We start from the raw sequence: 27666 nt of genomic DNA on the forward strand, positions 1-27666 counted from the left end.
TCAAGTATGCAAACTTGTGTGACTTTTAGTAGAATTGTGAATAAGAAACTGATGAAAACACTTACATCAAACTTTATATCTACTGATACACTCTATGTATGGGAAACCCAGGCTTTCCACTGATGTAGTTTTCATTCTTGGAAAAACAGACAACTGTGTATTTGTCCTTGGAAGAAAATGGCCAAATAGCCTTCAAGTTAGGCATTGTACTTTCTGGATTATTAGTATCAGTTTCTACCACGTGTAATTGCAAAATTTGTACAGTCAAGTATAAATTATATGGAAGAGGCATGGAATCATAGCCATGCACTATTACATTTAGTACTATTAGTATTTGAACAATATTTTATCAATTAGTAATTATTTCAATATGTACACTCTCCAATGATTCTTAAAATAACCCTGTAAGGTAGATAAGGTTGTTATCATTTGTATCCCCATCCTACAAAAGAAGAAATGTAGCTCAGAGTAGCTAAACACTTTGAGTCACACAGCTAAGAAGTAACGGACCAAAGGTCCAACTAAGGACTTCCAAATCACTGTGAAGCTGTATCATACTGTCACGGTAAAGACAAAGACAAAGAATTTTGGCATTTCAGTAAACCTAGAAATCTTTTAAAAGTTACTATGTCCCTTAAAGAGGAAAGAATAAAAAAGTTGGATCTAGTAGTCTCTACGGTTCTTTTGGAAAATAATTCTTGTTTTACAAGCCTGTTGACCTATCCCCATTTTACTCACCATAAATCAGATTCGACTGTTCTGTTTGTTTAGCTATCCACTGGTCTGTTAACAAAAAGCGTATTTAAGGAGGCTCATCCATCTAGTAGTTGCTTTTCCAATAACCAATTGCCCTTGAATGTAAGGTTAAAATGTCTTGAGACATTAAACGATTTGGGATTGGACAGTCACGTGAAAATGGTGTTTCCAATCTAGCAGTATTGCACCCATCACAGTAAAAAAAGAATTCAAGAGAGCAAAATCCACTGGTACCCTAACCCAACTCTTCAGTGATTTATTACCTAAATAGTTGGGCCAAGGTGGTAGCAATGAAAATAAAAAATAATGATGAGGTATAAAAGAACTTACCAAAGAGGAATCAACAGGAGCAGATCTTGATGATTGAAACTATAAGAAATAAGAAAGTCAAGGAAAAGTGGAAGACTTCTGCTCTATCAGTATTTTCAAAGCTAATTATCCTGGCTAACTACGTACATCTCCTGTACACACTAAATAGAATAAGGTGAAATGTGCATGACCCTATTAAACATGTACATAACAGTCTGTTTAGTGGTTTTGTTGAACTGAAACCTTAATTTAGCCTTACGTCTATTAGGAAATAAAAAGAAACAAAAACGATTGCATGATCTATGGAACACTAGGGACTAGGCACTATCTAGCACACCTTTTCAGATTATCTGAATCTAGAGTGGTTTGTGCATTTAATTTTTTTTAGTTATTTTATAGCTCTGTAAGCTGTAGAAAACTAATATTAATGCAAATTATTCCTGTCCATAGATATGTAAAGGAATTTTTCCAGCGGAGGGATATTGATTCCCCTAACCTCTGAGAAAGAAGTCAGTTGTGCATCTATTAAATCATTTCAGCATTGCTTTCTTGTCTATATATGTGTCTTCTCTTTGTTTTCACTTTTGAACCAGTTTTTAATGCTTTTGCTGATTCCCTCATTAATTAATGCTATAATCTTTGAGATATGTTCATTTTGTATTTGTATGAGAGTCACACTTTTGCTGTTAATTAAAAAAAATTATCTTGTAATGCACCTTGTTTTTTTTTTTAATTCAATGAATTGTTTCCTCTTGATAACATCTACGTTGAGTAAAATGATGATGGGGGAGGTGGGTTGTATATGTGGGATAGTAGCTCAGTGTCAACTTGCCATGGACAAACAGGATAAAAAACTTTTCAGAAAAGATGAATAAAATGAATGGTTTGCACAAATGACATACTTGGTTCTTACTCTATATCAGTAATTACAGTTTGGCTAAAGAAGGGGAGTTCAATTATTTTGCCCTTTGCTTGCTTTCATACCTAAAAGAGTATGTTGGTGAATATACTTATTGTGTGTATAATAAGATTGCTGTATGATGCAGAACTGATTCAATGAGAAAAAATGCAATTAAGCGGTTGATTGGCTCTTGATAAAATCTGGGTAATTTTAGATTAGATCTTAGCTACATTCACAAGGCTAAACTTCTTTAAAGTGCTGCTTTTATCACAGGACATTGGGTGCTTTACTTTCAATTTTATCTCAAGTGGAAGCTTGTTCCAGGTTTTTTTTCAAAATAAGGACAAGGAACCAAGATGATTCATTTTACCTTTTACCTTATGTGAGCCATACTGTGGTGCATAAGCATCCTTCACCATATGACACACCCTCAGCTGCGGGCTGCGGGAGTCCAAACCTCATCACTATCTGTTGAAGTGCTATTGAAGAAGATATCTTGAGGGTTCTGCATATGTGACTTTAGGCTGCCATGTGCTAGTTCTAAAATGATGAGTTTTTAAAATTCATGCCATTAAGATATGCGCATTGTTAACTTGTTTATGACTGATTCAATTCCATTAGGTATTTAGCTATTTACTTATAATCCTCAAGTTTCTTTTCCTTTGTGATATCTTCCACATATTTTAAGGATAAAAAAAAAGATTTTGACATGACTATCTGTGTTATAGATTAAGTAACACGTTTAATAGAATGTTAGTTGCATTTACATAATAGTATAATACAATTTTCTTTAATGATTTTTTGGGGGGAATGGGAGAGCCCTTTCTTCTTAGCTCCACCTTCTTTTACCAAAAGCAAAGAGATCTCCACTTCTCTCCACCATCCGGAGACTATTGAAGAGAATCCTTGTTTCTCTTTCCATCCTTTATTTACTGCAAGTTTGAAAGAACAACTAATCTAACTGGTAATGGCTTAATATCTTAGGTGCTTTTAGCAATAGGTAACATTACTGTGTCTCAAAAGCAAGAACGTTGCACTCTCTCTTGCACTGCTTGTCTCATGCATTGTTACGATGAGCCAAGGCTTCCTCTCCATTTCTCCTTCTGGAGGCAAGCCTAGACATCCAATATGTTCTCTTATGGACCTTATTCTGACAGTGACTGGGTTTCTGAGGAAGTCTGCAACAATCCATGTGTCTTGATAGGTAAATATATTTACAGTCTGCTTTGAAACTCATCTTTCCGCATAGATGGATGTCAGGGAGTAAATTTGCACTAAGTAGTAGCAGGTCCTCACCTTGGCCTCAGACCCAGATGTGCTCCCCAATCTAGGTTTTTCAGAAAGCTCTGTACTTTAGAAAATTAATGGACTGCTATTTACAAAATTCATACATTGATCTCTATTTATGTTGTATCTATATCTTCGCAAAAGAACCTAGAGAAGAGGAGGGGCAATGATTGGGAGCCAAACAGAAACATTTGATCTAAAATTTTTTCAAGGTGTATAATTAACTAGTTACTTTATCAGAATGTGGTCTCTTTTGTAGTACTGCCTGACTTTAACATCTGCCAATATTAATTAAATACATATTAGTACTCATTAATTTTAGAGTTTGATATATTTATTCTATTAAAACTGTCTCCAGTTTGCTTCAAGTTTTTTGGGGGTATGAAGCTCTTTTAGATGGAAAACTATGCCTGCATTATTCAATAGTACAGCAATACACAAATTTGGAACCTTAAGAAATGCTGATAGATGAAAAAATAGTCATTCTAGGAATACACTAATGGGTAATCTAAGTCCTTTTTTTTGTCACCTTTATTAAAAAGTTTTTATGCTGTCTCCACTTCAAGATGACAAATTGACCACAAGAATTTGCCTTCCATCCCACAAGAGATCTCGCTAAAAAATGGTAAAGGAAATTGAAAAAGGTGTGACAGTGAGGTGAAATAAATAGGGACTATTAATAAATGATAGATTTCAATAAGTTTCTGGAACATCAGAATCAAATGGGAATACTGAAGGATGAATCAGTTAAGGAAGTCGTAGCTTAGAAAAGATGGTAGAGAAAGGAGCTAGTCACCTGGGTAGAAACAAACAGGGACTCTAGACCAGGCTGGGCAGCTATAGCCCATGGTCCAAACCTAGTCCACTGTTTCTGTAAACAAAGTTTTATTGGAACACAGCTACATCTATTCATTGAAGTATATTCTTTGTGTGCTTTCATGTTATAATGGCAGAAGTAAGTAGTTGTGACTAAGACCATTTGGCCTTCAAATCTGAAATATTTCCTATCTGGCCCTTTACAGAAAAAGTTTGCTGATCCCTGCTGTAGTCCCAGAAATGGAATGTTGCACAGATGACCAGAGACAGAAATGAGACTTAAACGAAAGATTAAATGAAGGTAGTATAGCATTAAACGTCCACCTCACCTTCCATCTCCCACCATCTTACGCCAGGAAAGAGTAAAACCTATCCAGGACTCAAAGAGCGAAAATCAGCTTGAACTGAAAAGGAAAAGAGAGACCAGCCCCATGGCCGAGTGGTTAAGTTCACGCACTCAGCTTTGGTGGCCCAGGGTTTTGCAGGTTCAAATCCTGGGCGCGGACATGGCACCGCTCATCAGGCTATGCTGAGGTGGCATCCCACATGCCACAGCTAGAAGGACCCACAATTAAAATATACAGCTATGGACTGGGGGGATTTGGGGAGAAAAAGAAAAGAGCACCTTGCCGTTATTCAGGCTCTGAAAACAAGCACAGATAAAGCCAGTTGCAAAGTTAACAGAAAATATTGTTGCACTCAAAATCATATAGCAGTTGCAAAATGCTGTAACATCTCCCTCTGTGACTGCTGCTTTCTTACCAATGAAGCTCCTGACCCATCTTGCAATTTCCATTTATTATTGAGGATACTGAATTGCTAAGTCTCACTCACCTTGTGACTGCATCCAGCACTTGGTTAACCCCACTTCTGATCCTGCCTCAGAAAGAGCGACCAGTCCAGAACCGATTGCTACCTCCTTTAGTTCCTCTTTCGAGTCCTTCAGTAAAACACCAAACCTTACAAAGATACATCTCTCCTCCTTCTTGCCCAGCAGAATTCATCTGGAGTGCACTTCCTTGCTGAGAATCAATAAATCTTATTTCATCAGGCTTACTCCTGGTCATCTGTGGCTAATTAGGCTTTAACAGCTGTTAAAGCATAGTATTCAAAAAGGTAAGAGCTTGAGTCTCACATAAATACAAAATGAACATATGCAAAGATATTTAACTCAATTGATGAAGCAACCAATAAAGTTATAGAGACATAATTTAATTAAAAACATGATAGAGTAGGAGTGCTAGGTTGGATACAAAGCTGGTTAATGTCTATCTGGGACACAAACTATAATCTCTAGTATTATCTGTTCTACTGGACAGAAATTATTTGCATCTCTACAAAGCAAAAATCTAAAAATTAACCTCTGCTCCCAAGAATTCATTCAAAAAATGAATTTAGTTTGCCAACCCCTGTTGGAAGATGCCTGTTTTATGAAAAACCTATGACATCAACTGGTAATTTGTGGGTCATATCCTTGAAGTGTTTGCGAATGGAAATATACTCTGTTGATTTAAATACCTAGCACCACGTTGTATATTTGAAAGTTGCTAAGAAAGTAGATCTTAAAGTTCTAGTCACAAGGAAAAAAACAATTGTAACTAAAAAAAAAAAATCAAAATAAATAAGTAAATACCTAGCTAGTCAATGACAAGTGTTGATTATTTACTCCTTCTATAAGTTCTGTACAAATTAGTATAGGAGGAGGCATTAATATAAAAAAAGAATAAAAATGATGAAGCATCGGAAACCCCTAAACATAGGCATAATTTGTTATCTACATAGCTCAGCTCTATACAGAAATGTTTTTTTAACCAAAAAGTCAATTTCAGAAAAATTAAACCAAATAAAAATATTTCCTGCTCTTGCGTTGGTTCACTGTGACTAGTCTTCCAAACACTTGGGAGAACTCACAATGAGCATGAGTCATTGACAATGGTGCTCTCTGGCCCTCAAGGTCTCTGAGAACGATGAATAATAAATCTTTAAATAAGTGAATCTTGGCATGTGAATCACAGGTAGTCTTGTGTGTCATGCACATTGCCTCTTTAACTTAAAAAGAGTAAGAAAGCAACACATTAAGATATTTTTCTCTAACTTCGTTGAAATTTCTAAAAAGCCTTACATGGACAAGGATATGGTGCAAAATTGAACTAAAAGATAAAACCCAATGCAGTGTCATCATTGTGGAGTGAGGCCAAGGGCTCACAAAACCTGGCTGACAGATAGATACTCAAGGCTGTTCTCCTGTCTTAGAACTCATACAAATGGCACTTGATTAGCATGCCTGGGTTGTAGATCTCTGATTCACAGGTTAAATTAAAAGCAACAACACTAAGCGATTGCTCATCTGTGGAAAGAACACAGCTGTACTAACAAAAAGAAATAAAAACAGTAAGTCAAAAATACGGAAATGGACGACTTGGGGATTCATTGCCCATGTTTTTGGGTTGTCATCTTCCAGTCTCTAACATTCTTCTTATTGTTTTTATTTACTGGGCTTATGGATATTTTTCTTCTTTTTCGCAGTATGTGGCATCTGCAGCTGTATATTCCATTTGGAGAAAGTCACAAAGGAGGTTCTGGGAAGTTTCTAATCACTCTAGTATCAGAGTTAATATTCACTGACCCTCAGCATTTCTCTCCCAAAATTAAGCCACAGTATGGCCACAGAATGGGCCAGAGCCAACTTTTATTATTGTTATTTTGTTTCCTGATTGTGCAATATATTCATTACATTAATTTGAAATATTATTAAATTTGGAAATGAGATAAAAGACAGACGCAAACAAATTCAGCCCCAGATGACTTAAAATTTAAATAGAAGTCTGGGGTCCAGTAAATCAGGATGATAAATTTTGGATCATTTAAAATGTAATGTCTAATAATTTGGGGTCAGATAATTCTACGAGACACTAATGAAAAAGAATGAACTCTTATCCCAAACAAATTCACTAGGGCAATTAACACAAAATTCTACTGTATAAATAAATTCAAGAGGTGTATGTACCCACTAAAACCAATTTGTAGAACAGTTAAGTGTATTTGGTTAAAACAAAATATCTTCTGTGACTGAAACAGTCACAGATTGTTCAGTGTGATTTTACTAGATAAGTGATGCACACTGTTAAGGAAAAGAGCTGAATATCTTAGCAAAACGGTTCTTACTCAAAAAGTTAGAGTTTCAGGATTCAGTTCTTCAAATTTGTTTTCCATAATTCAGTCTTCCCAGGTAATCATTCGGTTTGCTTTTTATCATGTATCTTGTTCAGGTGTTCACAGCCTAAGAAAAAAATGGTCAATTCTTCTAGTTAAATCTGTCATCACCCAGGTTCCTTGCTATATTTACAGCCTCCAAAGCAAAGCACAAAAGCTCTCACAGTGCGAGATCATATAATTCTCTTCACCCAAACCAATGGCTTCTTTTTCCTTCCTGATTAATAGTAAGACTCATAGGCTGTAGAATTAAAAAAATTATTAGAGAAAAAAATAATTTTACATTATGTTCAATTGTCACATAATGAAAACAAAAACTCATCAAACTGAAGTGATGACATAAGGCTTTTGTTTCTACCAATTTGGTTCATTGGATATTGCTTTGGCAGATGAATCAGAGCTTTTTTGCTCCTATTTTATGAATTTCTTTATGTGAAAAACAGTATTAAACTATAAACTGAATAATATTTAGAGGTACATAATTTGCATATTTAGCTATACATTTAATGTGTTGCTTTAGAATACTTGAAATCAGGACTGTTTCAGAGGATCCTATATTTACCCCTTGTTATTAGGAATTATTTAAACCACTGTTTCTCAACCAGGTCCCACCCTCAGAAATTCTGATGTAGTTGGTTTGGGGTGTAGCCTGGACATCAAGGTTTTTAAAGCTTCCCAGTTGAATCTAATATGCAGCAAAATTTAAGAACCACTGATGTAAATAATAAGTTATTTTAAATGAGAATATACTGGGTTTATCTTACAGCATGTCTATCTTTAGCTGTCATTTCTCGTCATTACTATATAGTAGCTTAAACCAGTACTGCTTCTCCTTCTGATATCATGGGGCACATAGAAAATTGTGATATTTGTGTGGCTCAGTGGGAGTAAATAGAGAAGGTTGTTTGTAGCAGAAGTAACCAGCTACTCCAGCTGGAGCCGAACTACCCTAGGGAAGAGGGTGTCAGAGGCCAGCATCAGCATGGTGGCGCTATAGGAACCCATTCTTTGCAATTCAAAGATTGAGACACTCTGCCTTAATTACACAAAAATGCAGAGTCAATGAACATCAAGAAAAGATAAGTATAAATGAAAGCTATTTGCTTTGATTTTCCTCCTCTTCTTAGAGGCAAGGTTAGTTTGGGGCTCATTTAGAAGAGGATTTTCATAGCCTAGAACAGGCCCTTGATGGAATCTCAGGAGATTTCCCAAGGCACACCTGACCCAAATTCATCCTTCATTCGGAATTTATGGAAGAAGTAACCCAATTTTTTCTCACATCCAGAGTCATTTCAGTGCAAGTCCCACCAATGCTATTCTCGGTCTTCTTACTCAAGGCTAGACAAGGTTAGGAATTGTCATTTCCTACATCTTACCTTAGGCTTTACTATGAGAAAAGTGTGGAGAATTTAATAATCACCATCACCTGAACATAATAATGATAGATTTAAAAGCTATAAAATTGTATCAGTGTAAGAAAGGAACAAAAGTCGATTTTTATTAAAATTATATCTTTTTAATAGGAGGAAGAAACATAGCATATGGGATGGGAATATAAAATAAGACAGAAGAGGCTGATTTTAATTATGCTTAATTAAAAGCTGTACATGTGGGACTATGACAAAGCAAAGCATATTTGGCTTCATTTATTTTTGCTGAAAACAGGTAGGATGAAATGTAGCTTTTAGAATATGAATTTAAATCATTCAAGATGGGCTGTACTGAGGTAAATACCATATTTTAAAACTTTTGTGCTGGAAAAATAATTTAAATATTCAATAACAATGTTTAAAGCTTTTACTTAGGAAGTAATTTCAAAATCAGATTTCAGAGTTTAGAAGGAGTAACTTGTAAGGATCTTTTTCCCCAAAACATTTATGAAGCATCATCTTTGGGCAGTGCACATTTTCTACCCCCACTAATAGCTTAATTTGAGACAAAAACAGATAATAGAAGGAGGAAGGGGAGGAAGGAAAGAAGGTGGAGCAGAAAAGAAAGCATGTTGAAAATTATTTACTTGCCACATTTCAAAGAATATCATAGATCTTTACATACCTTTACACTCTGAAGAAAGTATTAACTCTCTAGGCTTCATTTACAGATTGTGTATAAGAGTTCTAACCCAGTGCCTTCATTGTAGAAAATAATTTAAACATGTTGGGCACATAGTAGGGATGTGGTTGAATACCCTCAACACCTCTGTCTCAGTGTATTTAAAGCTGGATTCAGTTTTTCTCCCTACACTAAAGTAACCTCTTCTTTTGAATCTCTTATTTCTATTCTACTGCCCATTTTTTCTCAGAGGTGTCAATCTCTTTTACTTCTCACCACCTGCTCATTAGTTAGGACTTTGGTACATCACACTGTAGTTATTGTAATGTCTCCATAACTGATGTTTTCCCTCTCATGTGTACTTATTTGGTTGCAGATATAATTTGTGATGAAGAGGTCATGATGGAGTAGTGTGGGCCCTTGATCCAATATGAATGGTGTTCCTATAAGAAGAGACAGAGACACAGAGAGGGGATGCTTTATGAAGACAAGGATGCAGAGATAAGATGGGATGTAAAGATGGAGGAAGAGATTGGAGTTATGCTTCCACAAGCCAAAGAAAGCCTGGGGCTATCAGGAGCTGGAAGAGGCAAGGAAGGATCACCACTAGAGCCTTCAGAGGGAGCACTGTAAACACTTTAATTTCAGACTTCTGGCCTCCAGAATTGAGAGAGGATGAATTTTCGTTGTCTTAAGCCATCTGGTGTGTGGTACTTTGTTTCAGCAGCCCTAGGAAATAAGCACATCCTCTGAATGGAGTCCTTTTCTGGAGATTGCAACCAACTACATATTTTAAGTCTATGATGAGTGTATCTAAGCAGTGTAAGGAGTGGACCATGAAGACTCTCACACATCCTCCGACCCTTACAGCACGTTGGGCTGCATATCTCTTCCTCTCTGTCCTGAACTATTTTGTTGCTCAACATGGGAAACTTAAAGTACACACTCAGCCATGTGCTAAATGTTGCATCTGTAAGTGCAAGGGGGTTAACACTCCCTCTGGCAACCTTTGACCAGTGGGAGATGGGAGCCAATGGCTAACATTCTCCACTCCCATATCTGAGGTCGCTAATTCTGAGGTACCTTCCATACATTCCTCCGAGGTCCCAAAGTGGTAACCAGCTCAATAACGTATCCTTGAATTGTCTTTCTCTCCTTCCCTATTTTGCTCTTTTCTGTCACCCTACTCTAGTTTCCTAGGACCTTTTCCCAAAGTAAACCACCAACAAGCAAGCAGTCTTTGTTGTCAGAAAGAACCCCAGGTAAGAGAGCGATGGAGTTTTGTGCCTGATTTTTCTATTGCTATAAAACGAGTGCCTAGCATAGTGCCTTGAACATAGTAGGCACTCAGTAAATATATATTTGTTGAATGAATGAATGCACAATGACTTTAATCCATCAATTATTGCACATTATATACATTATAGTTGACTGTATATTCAACTAAGATAATATCTTGGTAGTGATCCAGGCTGCATTTCTTTGCCTTGCCCACATGAATATTGTGAAAACATTGTTCAAAAAAATCAAGATAAGCTGTGTATCTAGAAAGCTGCTAATTTATAACTCTAAAAACATTATTAAAAATAAAATCATGTTAGTACTCTTGTTCTCAGAGAACCACTCAGATTCCAGGTACTAGAGTCTACAAATAACCCCTTATATGGGGCCATATGTCTATCTCCAGTCTTCTGCCCTTTGAAAACTAATATCCATGATTTCTGAGAGGTTGCTAGGAATGATTCTATGAAATGATTATATCTGTGAGGCTCTTTCAGAATCCTGGGATTAATTTCTCTGGCCCTGCATACTTGAACTCAGAGAAGAATAGAACCTAATGAGTACAAATTCTAAGTTAATGCTAGTTTCTATCAGGATTCCATTCAATGAAGCCTTAACATTGGAGATCTTTGTCTGACTCTCTGACATTCTAGATAGATGGAATACCTGAGAAAGGATATCAAATGATAAATGCTACCAGTGGCCTTCCTGTCTCTGCCCCACTCGAACTCATTACTTTATTCCACCCCACCCTAACTTTCTGTCCTGATGATGATGTCCAACAATTACATTCTCTTAATGGAGGATGGAAGATAAAATTCTATTCTCTGGCTGAAAAAGAAGTAACTTCATTGTAGGGGAATAGTGGCTCAGTTTTCTGACTGATACTAGTATTACATTAATTAATCAAAAAGGAAGAAGAAACTGTCTATATATTCTCAGGCTTGTGTAGCACATGAGGGCTACAAATTTCATTGAAAAGGAATATCTGAGAAGGATGTTCAGTGGGAAGATAGGAGAAAAATGGTAGAGCTGCAATCACTTAATCTTTTTTTTCCCCTTTCCATAATGACTAAACAGAAAACTTAAACCAATCACAACTGTGAAAAGATTCTATAAAACAAAGAGAAAGAAAAACAATGATGATATATCTCTAGAAAAGATTGTGGTGGATAATTTTATTCATAGGTTAACTTCTCATTCATAAATGAAGACTGGAGAAAAAGGATCCTTAGATACGCAAGAGTTAAAGATGTGCACTTGTGGACATAATGTAGGCAAATGAAAGAAAATACAATTGGACAGAATTAACAAACTGTCACAGTCACAAATTAATCACAGGATCCAGCGAGCCACACCATTACTCGTGTAACAATGTGGAGAGCAAAGGGCAGTGTTTCATAATTTATTTGAATAATTTTTAAAGCAGATACTTTCATTAGGAATTATGTTCCTCATTATGAGAACATCCATGTCATTGGACATTGAAGAGCATTTGGCTTATTTAAAGATTAAAAGTCATATTGTATCTTTCTGGTCAATATGTTTTCATATTCTCTAAAATGGCAAGTCAGATTTTCACTTCTTTGGAACCTCTTGACCTCTTTTGGTCTGGAAGGATTGTCTTGCTTCTTAATTCACAGAAAAAAATAGGGCCATAGGGATGCATTTAATGTCTGATACCAAACCTACTAACTTTTTGCACCTGGACCAACCCTTCTGCTATCTGGAGGTGTCTTCCTTCCTACTTCAAGGAAATCATTCTTGCCACCATAGGCATGTACCTATCTCCTATCTTGCTAATATTTTCTTCTTTCACCCTTCTGTCTTATCAACTCCACTTCCTGAAATGCATTAGCCGAGTTCACCTTTGATGTCTGCAAATATGCCAAGCTCTTTCCTGTCTCACAGTCTTTATGACTATTCTTCTTTTGCCAGAAATATTTGTCCTCATGCTCCTTTCTCATTCAGAGCTCAGCTTAAATGGCAACAATTGAGAGAAGATTTCTGTAACAATCATTTCAAAGTATCCCCCCAAAGCCTTCATATCCGATTGATCTCATTGATTATAGTTCCTAAATCACTCTCAACTTTATCTATATGTCTTTATCTTTCATACCTTTACCCTACACAAAGTGGGACAAGTTACTATTACCTCTTTCCTAATATACTATGAAAACTTCCTTAATAATTATCCCCCTGGGCGGGAGTTATATTAAAAATATTTATGAGGAGTGACGTCAGCATCATGGCAGAGTGAACTTTTCCAGTAATATCTCCCCCTCACCATACAATGAAAAAGACATTCATACTCTGACAGAGGACATCAAAACACAGTGCAAAAGACATCTGAGAGACCCACACAGCCATATGATGGAAGGCAGAGAGGCTGGAGGCCCCTTGGAGGAGGCAGAATGGGATAAGAGAAAACTTCACTCCCTCCCCAAAAGACTCGGATCTGGGACCATGGGCAGCTTCCGAGAGGGAAGGAACAGGGGAGGGGATGTTCATTCACAAGAACATCAAAGATCCCCCAAGTGCCCTTGCAACCTGGGGGAAAGCCCCTACCGAGGTGAAAACTAATGCAGTGGTGACTTCATCAAGCCAACACCCCAGGAAAGCAGATAGTGAGGACAGAGTGAGAAAACCCCAAGAGCACACAGAAGAAAGCACCCCTCACCCACACCTGCCCAGTGCCTGGGATCTTAGTAGAACACAGAGGGCTCAGAATACATGGCTCTTCACCCCCACCCAGTGGCAATAGGTGATAACTGTGACCAAATAATACTAAAATGTGCTAAAACAGAGCCACACTCTCTAGCAGTACCAAAAATTATATTAAATCTCCAGACCAGAGAGAAAATGACAAGTACCCAGAAATCAGTCCTGAGCACACAGAAATATGTAATCTAAATGACAGAGAATTCAAAATAGCTATCATCAAAAAACTCAACGAGTTAAAAGAACATAGAGAAACAATTTAAGTCCAGGCACTACTTCACAAAAAAGATTGAAACTATAAAGAAGAATCAATCAGTACTATTGGAGATGAAAGACACAATGAAAGTAACAAAACAAAATATGGACTCCTTGAATGCTCAAGTGGACAACATAGAGAAGGGAATCACCATAATTGAGGATACGCATGTTGAAACGCTCCAGATAGAGGAGTAGAGAGAACTAAGACTAAAAAGAAATGGAGAAAGTCTCCAAGAAATATCTGACCCAATTAGGAAATGCAACATAAGAATTATAGGTATTACAGAGGGAGAAGAGAAGGAGAATGGAGCAGAAAGCTTGTTCAGAGAAATAATAGCAGAGGACTTCCCAAACCTAGGGAAGGAGATGGAAATCTATGTGGAAGAAGCTATCAGATCTCCCAAACATATCAATGTAAAAATACTTACTGCAACGCATATAGTAGTGAAACTGGCAAAAATGAATGACAAAGAATAAATACCAAGGGCAGCAAGGCAGAAGAAAATAACCTACAAAAGAACCTTTATCAGGCTTTCAGCATATTTCTCTGCAGAAATCCTACAGGTTAGGACAGACTGGAATGACATTCAAATCTTTGAAGGACAAAAACTTTGAGCCAGGAATACTCTATCCAGTGAAAATATCTTTCAGATATGACGGAGAAATAAAAACTTTCCCAGATAAACAAAAGCCAAGGGAGTTAGTAGCCATGAGACCTGCCCACAAGAAATCCTCAAGAAGGCCCTCACACCTGAAAAAAAAAAGGAGAAAGGGGTTACAAAGCTTGGAGTAAGGAGATAAATAGGTAGACAAAATCAGAAAATTGTAGCTGTACATCAGAAAAGGTTAGCAAATACTCAAGAATAGAATTAAAGATAAAGGGAAGGAAAACATCAAAAACAAAGATAGTCTTGTCATTTTAATCACAAACACAGGATGGAATGAGATGTGAGAAAAACAACTTAGGAGGGAAGAGGAAAGGGACTGAATCAGTTTAGTCTAAGGAAATAAGAGGCCATCAGAAAATGGACTATCTTATCTATGAGATTTTGAATACAAACCTCATGGTAACCACTAAACAAAAAAGCAGAACAGGGACACAAATAAAAAAATAAGAAGAAAACAAAAAAACGCAACATAAAAAACTACATAACTCAATTGGTAGACCAAAATACACAGGACGAGAAACAAAGGAAATGCAGGAGAACCAGAAAACAAGTGATAAAATGACAGCATCAAGCCCTCATATGTTGATATTCACCCTTAACATAAATGGATTGAATTGTCCAATAAAAAGACACAGAGTGGCAAGATGGATTAAAGAACAATACCCAACAATATGCTGCCACCAAGAAACACATCTCAGCTCCAATGACAAACACAGTCTCAGAGTGAAGGGATGGAAGACAATACTCCAAGCTAATGACCAACAAAAGAAAGCAGGTGTCACAATGCTTATATCAGACAAAGTAGACTTCAAGATAAGACAGGTAAAGAGAGACAAAGAAGGGCAGTATATAATGATTAAAGAGACACTCCACCAAGAAGACGTAATACTTAAAAATATCTATGCACCCAACACAGGAGCACCAAAGTACATAAAGCAACTGTTAACAAACCTAAAGGAAGATATTAATAATAACACAATAATAACAGGGGACTTCCTCACATCAATGGATAGATCACCCAGCCAGAAAATCAACAAAGAAACAGTGGAGTTAAATGAAAAGCTAGACCAGTTGGACTTAATAGATATATACAGAACACTGCATCCCACAACAGCAGAATACACATTCTTCTCAAGTGCACATGTAACATTTTAAAAGAGAGACCATATGTTGGGACACAAGGCAAACCTCAATAAATTTAAGAAGACTGAAATAATAACAAACATCTTTTCCAATCACAGTGCTATGAAGCTAAAAATTAATTACAAGAAAAAAGCTGAGAAAAGGATAAAGATGTGGAGACTAAACAACAGGCTATGGAACAACCAATGGATCATTGAAGAAATTTAAGGAGAAAGCAAAAACTATCTGGAGACAAATGAAAATGAAAACATACCATATCAACTCATATGGGATGCAGCAAAAGCCATATTAAGAGGGAAATTCATCACAATAAAGGTGCACCTTAAGAAACAAGAAAAATCGCAAATAAACAATCTCAAACTACACCTATTAGAAGGAAAAGAACAAACAAAGCCCAAAGTCAGCAGGAGAGAAAAAATAAAAATCAGAGAAGAAATAAATGCTATTAAAACAAAAAGGGAATAGAAAGGATCAACGAAACAAAGAGCTGATCCTTTGAGAAGATAAACAAAATTGACAAACCCCTAGTGAGACTTACAAAGCAAAAAAGAGAGAAAGCTAAGAGAAATAAAATTAGAAATGAAAGAGGAAATATAATAAGGGATACCACAAAAATACAATGGATTATAAGAGAATACTACAAAAATCTATATGCCAACAAAATGGACAATCTAGTTGAAATGGATAAATTCTTAGATTCAAACAACCTGCCAAAGCTGAAGCAAGAAGAAATAGATAATCTGAATAGACCAATCACAAGTAAAGAGATTGAAACAGTAATCAAAAGCATCCCAAAAGATAAAAGCACAGGACCAGACGGCTTCCCTGGAGAAGTCTACCAAACTTTCAGAGAAGATTTAATTCCTTTCCTTCTCAAGCTATTCCAAAAAACGAGGGAAGATGGAACACTTACTGTAACATTCTACGAGTCCAAAATCACTCTGATACCAAATCCTGATGATGACAACACAAAAAAGTAAAACTACAGGCCAATATCACTGATGAACATAGATGCAAAAATCCTCAACAAAATTTTGGCAACACAAATACAGCAATACATCAAAAAGATCATACATCATGATCAAGTGGAATTTATACCAGGGACACAGGGATGGTCCAAGATCTGTAAATCAATCAACATGGTATACCACATTAACAAAATGAGGAATAAAAACCAGATGATCATCTCAATAGATGCAGACAAAGCATTTGAGAAGATCCAACAGCCATTTATGATAAAAACTCTTAACATAATAGGGATAGAAGGAAATTACCTCAACATAATAAAGGCCATATATGACAAACCCACAGCCAATGTCATACTCAATGGGCAAAAACTGAATGCCATCCCTCTGAGAACAGGAACAAGATGAGGATGTCCGCTATCCCTACTCTTATTTAACATAATACTGGAGGTGTTGGCCATAGAAATTAGGCAAGAGAAAGGAATAAAAGGAATCCAAATAGGGAGTCAAGAAGTGAAACTCTCACTCTGTGCAGATGATGTCATCTTATATATAGAAAACCCTAAAGAATCTATCAGAAAACTATTAGAAATAGTTAACAACTACAGCAAAGTCGTAGGGTACAAAATCAACTTACAAAAATCAATTGCATTTCTATCCTCTAAATAACAAACTTACAGAAAGAGAACTCGAGAATGCAATTCCATTTATAATCATAACAAAAAGAATAAAATATCTAGGAATAAATTTAACCAAGGAGGTGAAGAACTTATACAGTGAAAACTATAAGACATTATTGAAAGAAATAAATGATGACATAACGAGATGGAAAGAGATTCCATGCACATGGATTAGAAGAATAAACATAGTTAAAACGTCCATACTACCCAAAGCAATCTTCAGATTCAATGCTATCCCAGTCAGATCCCAATGACATTTTTCACGGAAATAGAACAAAGAATCCTAAAATTCATATGGAGCAACAAAAGACCTGGAATTGCTAAAGCAATCCTGAGGAAAAAGAACAAAGCTGGAAGCATCACAATTCCTGACTTCAAAATATGCAACAAAGCCCTTGTAATCAAATAGCATGGTACTGGTACAAAAATAGGCACACAGATCAATGGAACAGAACTGAAATCCCAGAAATAAAACTGCACATCTACGGACAGCTAATCTTTGACAAAGGTGCCAAAACCATACAATGGATAAAAGATAGTCTCTTCTCTAAATGGTGCTGGAAAAACTGGACAGCCACATGCAAAAGAATGAAAGTAGACCATTATTTCACACTACACACAAAAATAAGCTTAAAATGGATCAAAGATTTGAAGATAAATCCTGAAACCACAAAACTCCTAGAAGATAATATAGGTAGTACACTTTTTGACATCAAACTAAAAAAAGATCTTCTCAAATACCATGTCTTATCAGACAAGGGAAACAAAAGAAAAAATAAACAAGTGGGACTTCATCAGACTAAAGAGCTTCTGCAAGGCAGGAGAAACTAGGATCAAAACAAAAAAACAACCCACCAACTTGAAAAAAATATTTGCAAATCATATATCTGACAAGAGGTTAATCTCCATAATATATAAGGAATTCACACAACTGAACAACAACAAAAAAAACAGCCTGATCAAAAAATGGGTAGAGAATATGAACAGACATTTTTCCAAAGATATACAGATGGCCAATAAGCACATGAAAAGATGAATCAGGGAAATGAAAATCAAAATTATACTAAGATATCACCTTACATCTCTTAAAACAGCTATAATCACTAAGAGCAGATGCTGGCTACGGTGCTAAAATAGCATCCTGGAGGCCCACTACTGAACCAGTAGTAAGTCTTTGCTTGCTTGATTCTCGCCCAGGGTCAGGACTGCTCAAATGGCAGCAGAGTACTTGGGCACAGCTTCCAGCTACTTCTAGCAAGAAGGAAATTATGTCAGCTTTTAAACAATTAGTATGGTTGCATTGTTGCAAACTGACCGATGCATACTGCTATGTACTGGTCAATAACATATTTGTCGAATCACTCACATCTAAACAAAAGGGATCTTTAGTAAACATACCCATACTTTAAATTCTACAGTGCCACCCGATTCTTAAATATGACCCAGGGTTCCTGTGTAATCTGGTCCTTGACTACCTCTTTAATATGACATTCTATCATAATCCCACTGGCTTTCCCCTGTAGAGGCAATCAGGAAACTAAACTGTTGGATGCATTCATATCTCAACAGAGGATAATTTTCATTGAAGACCAGCTCAAAGGACAAAATTACAAAGCAGATGAAAACTCCAGCACCATGTGACATAGTCAGAAATGAGTGACTATGGATAATAAGTTAACCTGAAATGGAACTATGTTTTTATGGATATTAGAAAGGCAACTTGGCAAAATGTACTAAAAGTCAATAAAATATAAATAACTTTTGACTCAGCAATTCCAACCCTAGAAATTCACCTTAAAGAAAGGGAAATATATAAGTTTTTGCTCGAAGCTCTTAAATGCAATATCATTTATAATGAAGAACTGTTACAAAGCTTCTGTATAAAAAAATGATTAGTAAAATAAAGTATGGTTCAACTACACAGAATGCAGTAGGAAGCCATTAAAAAAGTTTGAGAAGCCATTTAAAAGCATGGCAAATGTTTATTATATATTATCAAGTGGAAAAATCAAGTTATAAAGTAGAATGTGCAGTGTGACTCCAACTTACAAAGAGAGCCAGACCAAGTGGTTAAGTTAGGTGATGAGATCACAAATAATTTTCTTCTTCTTTATCTTTTTCTGTATTTTCCAGATGTGCTTCAGAGGATTGAAATTGCCTTTATAATAGGAGGGAAAGCCAACACATTTTATTTAAAAAATAGTAGTATATTATTTTTGAAAGGAGTTTACCAACATGCTTTATTGACATTGTGGTCTATTGCAGAAAGCAGACCTCTAAGGGTCTACAATGCATGGATAATAAAAGAGATTTTACTGAACAGAGTGAATACTACTTTCTGGGCTTCTTTTTTTTCCCTTGTGACTTTTTTATGATGCTTTAAGATGATGCAGCAGACTTTTTTTCTGAGACCCAAGAGCAGATTTTTTTTTGAAGATGATTTTCTACAAATAACTTTTACATACTAAAAGATTGAAATAGAATTACAACTTATAAAACCAGGTGAGATGAAGGGGAGAAAAGAGGTTTAAAGAGTCTTGCTCTAATTTTTCAAAAGAACACTGTGTTCCCTCCTAGCTTGTTTCCATTAGAAAGACTTATGTCCTTAGCTTCTCCAAGACTTTTCAAATTTGGTATAAATTAAAGAAGCATGAGACGACATCAAGAATAATGTCAAGCCAAGAGAGCTTCTATTGTACATAAGCCAAATTTTTAAGCTCATTCCATAAAATAAAACTGAAGCATTCTGTGTCAAGGAAACTCTAAATTCCTTGCTTATTTATTTTAGTTTTAATGTCAATTGATGACTGTTCATTCTAGCTTATAAAACCCTCAGTAGCGAAGGCAGGAGGAATGACTGTCAAAAGATGAGTCAATGTACCATTTGGTTATTCAAATCGAATCAACTTTCTTTTAAAGTTATTTCCTATTACTTAAGTTTGTTCTCGTGGTTAACAAAAATTACAACTTCAATTTGCAAGTCTTTTAAAATTTCTTGGTCATTTACTCCAATATAATAAAATCTCCTTTATTTCAGGTGAAAAGAATTATTGATCACCTTCAATATATTCTTGGCTCCTTTTTCTTCCTCTTCAGTGCCATCTTTTATGTATTGCTTCAATTACTTCATTGTTAGTCTTGTTACAGAGAACATTTTGTGCTCCAATATGTCCTGCTAGCTGATTCTTCTAGAAGTCCAATTTTATCATATCATCTTTCTTTCTTGTATCGGCGATGACAGCTTGTTGACCATGAGCTCACACCAACACAACTCAGTCTAGTACTAATGTCCTTCCACGAGGCTACGCTATCCACCCAAACCCACCTAAACTATCTCCCAACAGATAGTCTCTAATCTGGGCTGATTGTGCTCCTTTCTGCTACACAGCATGTTGTTCTTTCCTCTTGGGTCATTCCTTGTGCATGTATTCCCATCTAAAACCTTCTTTCTGGGCCTCTCCTCTCCCCCTGTTCTTAACCAAATTAATGGCCTAGCTATCTGAAATCTTTTAAATCCTTTGACAATCACTTTATTTCCTTGGTATTTCACTTGATTTAATGATTTGAATAGTTACCTGACTATTTAATCTATACATGTATAGGTGGTGCTTCAATAAAATAAGCAGCTTTTTATTGATAGAAATTGTATTTTAAAACTTGTATACCTCACTTACTATTAGAACAAAGTGGAGCATCTATAAACTGGAGTTAATAAATTTTGAACAAATCACTTAATTATACTACCTTTCATTATATCATCCAGAATATGATTGCTAGATTTAGAACTGCTTTCTAAAGGCATGAATTTAGCCAATTACCCATAATTATGTGTGAAGAGAGAGGCTTGGAGATGGGAAAGATACCTGGCTCATTCATTTCTTAATGCAAATCTTCATTGGATGCCTCTTCTTTATCAGGCACTGGGTAGACATTGATAAATAAAATGCAGTGTGAAAAAGTTTATGGAACTTACAATTGAATTGAAATACAAGATGCTATACAAGTTGTCAAACATATGTGCATGTAATTTAAAATTATTATGAGTGCTATGACATTACCAAGATGCAGTGATAGAGAAAAGTGGATGGCTGGAGGGAAGATTACAATTTAGACAAGCTAAAGGAATGACCTTGCTAGAGAGGTGATATTTACATTGGGATCCAGAAGAGAGGAGCCAACCACATAAAGAGAAGCTGTGGGACTTTTGGGGTTCTGGGAAGAGTACATGAAAAGGCTTAAAAGTGGAGATAAAAGAAAAAAAAAAAAAGAATAGCTTTGAAGCATTAGAGAGAAGCCCACAGGTGAGAGCAGAGTAGAATGAGAGAAAGATGGACGTGTCAGGATTCCAGATTATGCAGGGCATCGTTGACCATGTAAAAAATTGTGGATCTGATTTAAACTAAAGTGTGAGTTGATTTGTTCTCTAAGGTCAGCTTTAATGCTATGTGGAAAACAGATTAGAAAACACCCAATGGGACAAAATGTTTAGCCTTTTTTTCTTTACAAAAACTATGTTGTTTGTCAAACCATATCACCTCAGATAATGGAATATCATAATATCACCTAAAGTTAGATATATTTAACTTTTACAATTGGTCACCACACAATTGTCAGTTTTTTTTAAAGGCAGTTACTTCTTTACTCCCAGAGATCTCTGGCATTTTCATTGTGTTTCAGTGATGATAAAAAAAAAATGTGTCTAGTTCACCTTCACTAACCTGCTTTTTCACTAATTCTATGTGGAAATGGTTTTCTGTCTTTGTCACCTCTGTCCAGGCAGGGCATTATAGGACATGCATGTAGGGTGCTCACCTCTGTCTGGTTATATTTAAACGTAAGACTGAAGTTTTTGGATGAAAATATTTCTCAGTAATCTTTGATACTGTCAAATTCAAAAGCATCCTTTTGCCTCTGTTTAAGATTAAAACTCATTTGAACCATTCATCCTTACATTTGATATAGTTAATGTTTTTCCACATTTATTGCCTTAGACTTAATTTGTCAGCTAATATTTTTCTAAGCATCTCAAGGAATGGCTCAGAGTAAGTTAACTGTGGAGTTGCACCTTTGGGAGGAAAGAAAAATATTGTATCTATAGCCACTAATCTGTAATATCCTTTCTGATTCATAATCCAAAATGACCTAAATCAACTAAATTAGTAGAAAACATGTAGGAGTTTAGCTTACACGGCTCTTACATGATTGCCATCATGAAATCACGAAACACATCCAATTTTAAACTGATCTTGAAGTGAGATGAGTAGATGTTAAATAATCTTCTATTTCCTCCGAACGTGTTTCAGTGACAAATTCCACTTTAAGCAGTTATGTGAATACAAGCTCTGAAATTAAATTTCATGATGAATAATTAAGCACCACTCTTCAGAGTCCCTGGGAGAAATCACATTCTCTGCAGCACAAACACTTGGAATAATCGATTGGGAGTCAACTGGCAAAGCGCTTCAGATTTAATTTGCAGTTCGGAAGGATCCTCCTTCACCTCAGCCCTTAGGGAGTGTGCCCCAGCCCATCCTTGTGCCACTTTGGCAGGGAAAAAAAGCAGGATTTTATCTTTCTTTGGTATTGTTTCACACTGCAGTCTAAAAGATACTGATACAAGAGAGTTCCTATTTATTTAAACTTTCTTTTAGAGCCACAGGTGGAAACAATGAAAAACATAATTAAACAATTTTTTTTAAAGATTTTATTTTTTCCTTTTTCTCCCCAAAGCCCCCCAGTACATAGTTGTATATTCTTCGTTGTGGGTCCTTCTAGTTGTAGCATGTGGGACGCTGCCTCAGTGTGGTTTGATGAGCAGTGCCATGTCCGTGCCCAGGATTCGAACCAACGAAACACTGGGCCACCTGCAGCGGAGCGCACAGACTTAACCACTTGGCCACGGGGCCAGCCCCAATAATTAAACAATTTTTGTTCACTGTTTTTTATTCTGGAGTTCAGGGGATAGCCGATGTGGGAGTGTTGTAGAAGAAAAGATCACGGCGTTTGTTTTTAGAAAAGACTAAATTCCAACCGCTTGGTTGGGACCTGGAGCAAATGGGTTAAACTTTCTGTGTCTCAGTTGCTTTATCTGTAAAATGGGTCTAATAATATTTCTCAAAGGTGTTACGAAGAGACAATGAGATTGTAAATAAAAGATCCCTCACATAGTGCTTGACCAGAGTAGACAATTCTCCCTAAGGATAAAGTCTAGATCATTCCTTGTTCACAGACCAGAGAAACATTACAAGGACGGTATTCAATGAAATTTCCATTTTCAAAAAAATTTACCTGCCTTGAATATACACAAGGTAGGGTGGAGTAAAACATTGGTTTCTTCCCTCAACAACGTCGCTTCCTCCACCTAATGTAGTCTGTCTGGACTATGCCACTGATGGTGAGGATGGATACCGGCAGCATGGAGAAGAACAGAGATTAGCACATTTTTCTGTAAAGGACCGGATTGTGGGCATTACAGTCTGTGTCTCAAAGACTTAACTCTGCTATTGTAGGGAGAAAGCAGCCATAGACAACATGTAAATAAGTGAGTGCACTGTTTTCCGATAAAACTTTCTTTATGGACACTGAAATTTGAATTTCCTATAATTTTTACTTTTCACAAAATATTACTCTTCTTTTGATTTTTTCCAACCATTTAAAAATGTAAAACTATTTTAAAGGAAAGAGGTATGTGGCTCCACTCTTGTCAAAAAGGTAAGAGTCAAGGACACCTGTAGAAAAATAAGGAATAAAAAATCTGATGGGAAAGAGGTAGATGTTTTGGGATAAAACAGGAGTTTTAGAGTTAGACAGAGTGGATTTGAATTCTATTGTCTCCTTTCGTTAGCTCTGTGACTTTAAACACAAGGTTGCTGAACATCTCTCTCCCTCAATTTTCTCTTTTGTAAAAGGGTGATTAAAATACCTACCTGATTGGGCTATTGTAAGGATTAAATGAATTATTTTTATATAATGGTGCTTATATACAGAAAGTTCTCAATAAATGTCATTGTGATTAAACTTTTTGTTGCTATGTGGTAGGCAGAATAATGGCCCCCTAAAAATGCCTATGTCCTGGTCACAGGATTCTGAAAACAGGTTATAAGACAAAGTGAGATTAACATTGCAGGTGAAATTAAGGCTGCTAATCAGCTGACCTTCAGACGGGAGAGATTATACTGGATTTTCCAGGTAGGCCAATGTAATCACAAGTGTCCTTGTAGGTGGAAGAGGGAGACAGAAGAGAGAAAACCAGAGAGCTGGCAGTGAAGGGGGGGACTTGACCCAATGTTGCTGGCTTTAAAGATGGCAGAGAGTCACAAACCAGGGAATGGCAGCAGACTCTAGATGCTGGAAAGAGTGAGAAAATGGATTCTCTCCTAGAGCCATCAAAAAGAAATGCACCCTTGCCAACACCATGATTTTAGCTTAGTGAGACTCATTTTGGACTTCCGGCTTCCAGAACTGTAAGATAATAAATTTGTGTTGTTTCAAGCCACTAAGTTTATGGTAATTTGTTACAGCAGCAATAGGAACTAATCCATTCTGTTATTATCCATGCAAAAAATAGCTTGTTGTCCACCGAGTATGTGCTTCCTTTTTCTGTAGTGCAGAGATTTTGCTGGAAATGAGTGCTGTCAAAAATCCAGAAATAGCAAAACCAAAACCAGCAAATCAATAAATAGTATTTAGCAAGAGTTTATCACACATATAAGAAGAATTTTTGAACTGAGAGCTTTCAAATTCAAAGACTGATATGAAGTTCAGGGACATGATGTTACAGGATAGCTTATAAAGTGAAAATGAGGAAACTCTCAACCTTTACAATGATTGATTATTACAATGGGGGTTTCCAGATGACAGGAGATTGGTTAAAAGTGATTATCTCATACCATTTTTAGGAAGATGACAAGTTTTTTTTTGTGATTGTCAGAGGCGTTTACAAGAAGTAAAGTGTCAGTTATGTCCATGAAAGAAGATAGATGTAGTTTTGCCTATATGGCTTAAATGATTTTGTCCCCTCAGGGAATTCTCAAACCTGGTTTCCATTTTGTATTTAATTTTAACAATTTTCCCATTTTGATCATTCTCTCAGCAAGTTGAGAGTATGACCAACTAGTATAACATTACTCTGGGTTACCATTTAAAACCACTGTAAACGCAGCCAGGCTGAAGAATTACACATTCACTGTTTCCGCTAGTTGAGTAGTCAGGATGGAGGGTCATGTAGTTGCTGTTACCAACAGTTGCCTCATCATCATAGACATGGGTGGTCAGATCATTGAGTTCTTCCAGTTTTCTAATCCTGACGGGTATTATTTGATGTGTGAGTGGCCGCTGAAAGGCATTTAAAACCTTTGAGAGGATACCCATTGCAGAGGTTAATTTGATGACCAAAAGGAGAATAACAGCCAAGGATTGAAAAATTCCCCAGAGCAGAGATTCCCATGAGCCAAGATTTAACCAGATAAATCAAATGGGTTATAATAAGATTCAGATTTTACCTTTCTAAGTCAGTCTCCTGATTTTTTTTTTGATAATGTCTAATTGGATTTCAGTTTTTTCTGAGTTGCATACACAGGCACAACATAATATATTAGCAATGAGATCTCCTCATGGTTATTTAGGACAAGATGAACATGAGGATGTTTTATTCAGGAAGTGATATTGCAGGTGAGCTTCCACCTAAATTATGCCTCTATATAATGTGAGCAATCAGGTAATTTAATGAGAGGCATTTCTATGGAAACAAAAGAAAAACAAATATTAATTTTAAACAAAGGTTTACAAAGGTTAAAGTTCAAGTAAATTATAAACTCAGTTTACAAGCTTAGAGAGCAACCTGTTGAGAAAATTTCTGGATTTGAAATTAAAACATCTTTAGATGATGGAATGAGAATGGCAGTTTCAGCCTGATGAATTTTCCTGGTTTGCAGTTTGACTGTCTTTGAAGTAATTGGATGTTCTGTTGAACTCTCTTGAGTGGCCCATATAGCAACAGTCATGGATGTTGTCCATATATAATCTATTGTGATGGTTTTTCTGAAATTTACAAGTAGATGGCAAAACCCCAAAGACAATAACAGGACTAGAATCTAATAATGAGTACATTACAGTTTTCTATTAAAACATTTTTAATAGTCTTTTTAAATTAAAAAAACATTTTTTTATCAAAGATATTTACAGAGAAACTAATTTGTTTGTAAAATAACTCTAGTCATTAAACTTGGCTTGAGTATTTACACAAATGTAGTAAGAATGGTGATTCTATGCATCTTCTTAAATATGACATTTCAGTCAAAATTCTGGAAGTGTCGAAGAAGCTTTATTGGCTCTGTGAAGTCAACCTCAATAAGAAATCTCAGATTAGAGCTTTAAAGTCTCTTCAGGCTAAGAAGGAAAGCTATGGACCTATCGAATTCTGTCCTCTTACACAAGAAGAACAGATTCTTATTAAACTTATGTAAGTACATATATTATCATGAAAAATAAGACTAAGAGTTTCTGAATTCTGGAGGGATTAGGTAGTGAGAAAAAGATAAATGTTTCAATTTTTTGTTTACAAAAGTATATTTTACCAAGTTTCTGTAAGTTATAGATAGCTTAAAAGAGAGGAGAAAAAGGGGTCTTTTAAATCTGGAAAAGAAAATATTAAAGAACTGGCAATGTTTTAAATACAGTAAAAATTATAATCATCTTATTGAGTTCATTCTGTCTCCTGTAATTATTTTTGTTTTGCTTCATCCTGGGTTAGCAGCTTTATGAATCAATTAGTTTTCTACTAGAGTTTCTGAAATTCTTAGCCGGTTTAGTATTATGATCTTAAGTTATCAGAAACCTGTATTATGGAATACTAGTCTGGGTGTTTTCCATGAATTTCTTTGAAGATGAAGAATTTTTGTCTGTAGTTGATTGTAAATACTTTCAGGGAAGAACTGAGAATTAAAAAATAACTACGTGAATGCAAAAAGACTTAAAAATGTCCATACTTAAAGACCTGTTGAGAGCTCACATTCAAGAAAAAATGATTAAATTGAGAAGTAAATTTGGTTGTTTTGTGATCTACAGTATTTTAAGATAATAGCTAGAATTATTACTGATAGCATTATACCAGGACATATCAGAATTTTAGGATTTTCATATATTTCTGAATTACTTATATTAATACTATATACCCATGTAAATATAATCTAAGAAGGGTAAACCTTACCTTTTACTTAACAGTATTTCCCATGCAACTTAATATCAAATATTCCTAAATAAATCAATATTTCTCCTTTATAAGGAGAGAGAATCAATCTTTTTAGATCTTCCAGGGGCCCTCTGGAAACCCCACATTACTTTGAGGTCAAAAAGACTTCATTCAGAATTTGATTTTGGGAAGTTTGTCAAAATGTCAAAAGGTTTAAAATTATCAAAGAGATGCAGAAATCACTGTGAAACAATACTTAGTTATCCATTCAACCAATGTGGTAAGGAAAAGATTTCAAAAGCAAATACAGAAAGTTAAATAGTTGGAAAATCTTTAGCTCACTTAATGTTGAAAAGACTCAGTTTTTCTAAATAATCAAAAACTGGATAAAGACAACATGGAGCACCTGAAATATTTTCTAAGACAC

The sequence above is a fragment of the Equus przewalskii genome, chromosome 8 (genome assembly GCF_037783145.1).
Source record: "Equus przewalskii isolate Varuska chromosome 8, EquPr2, whole genome shotgun sequence".
NCBI lineage: Eukaryota > Metazoa > Chordata > Mammalia > Perissodactyla > Equidae > Equus > Equus przewalskii.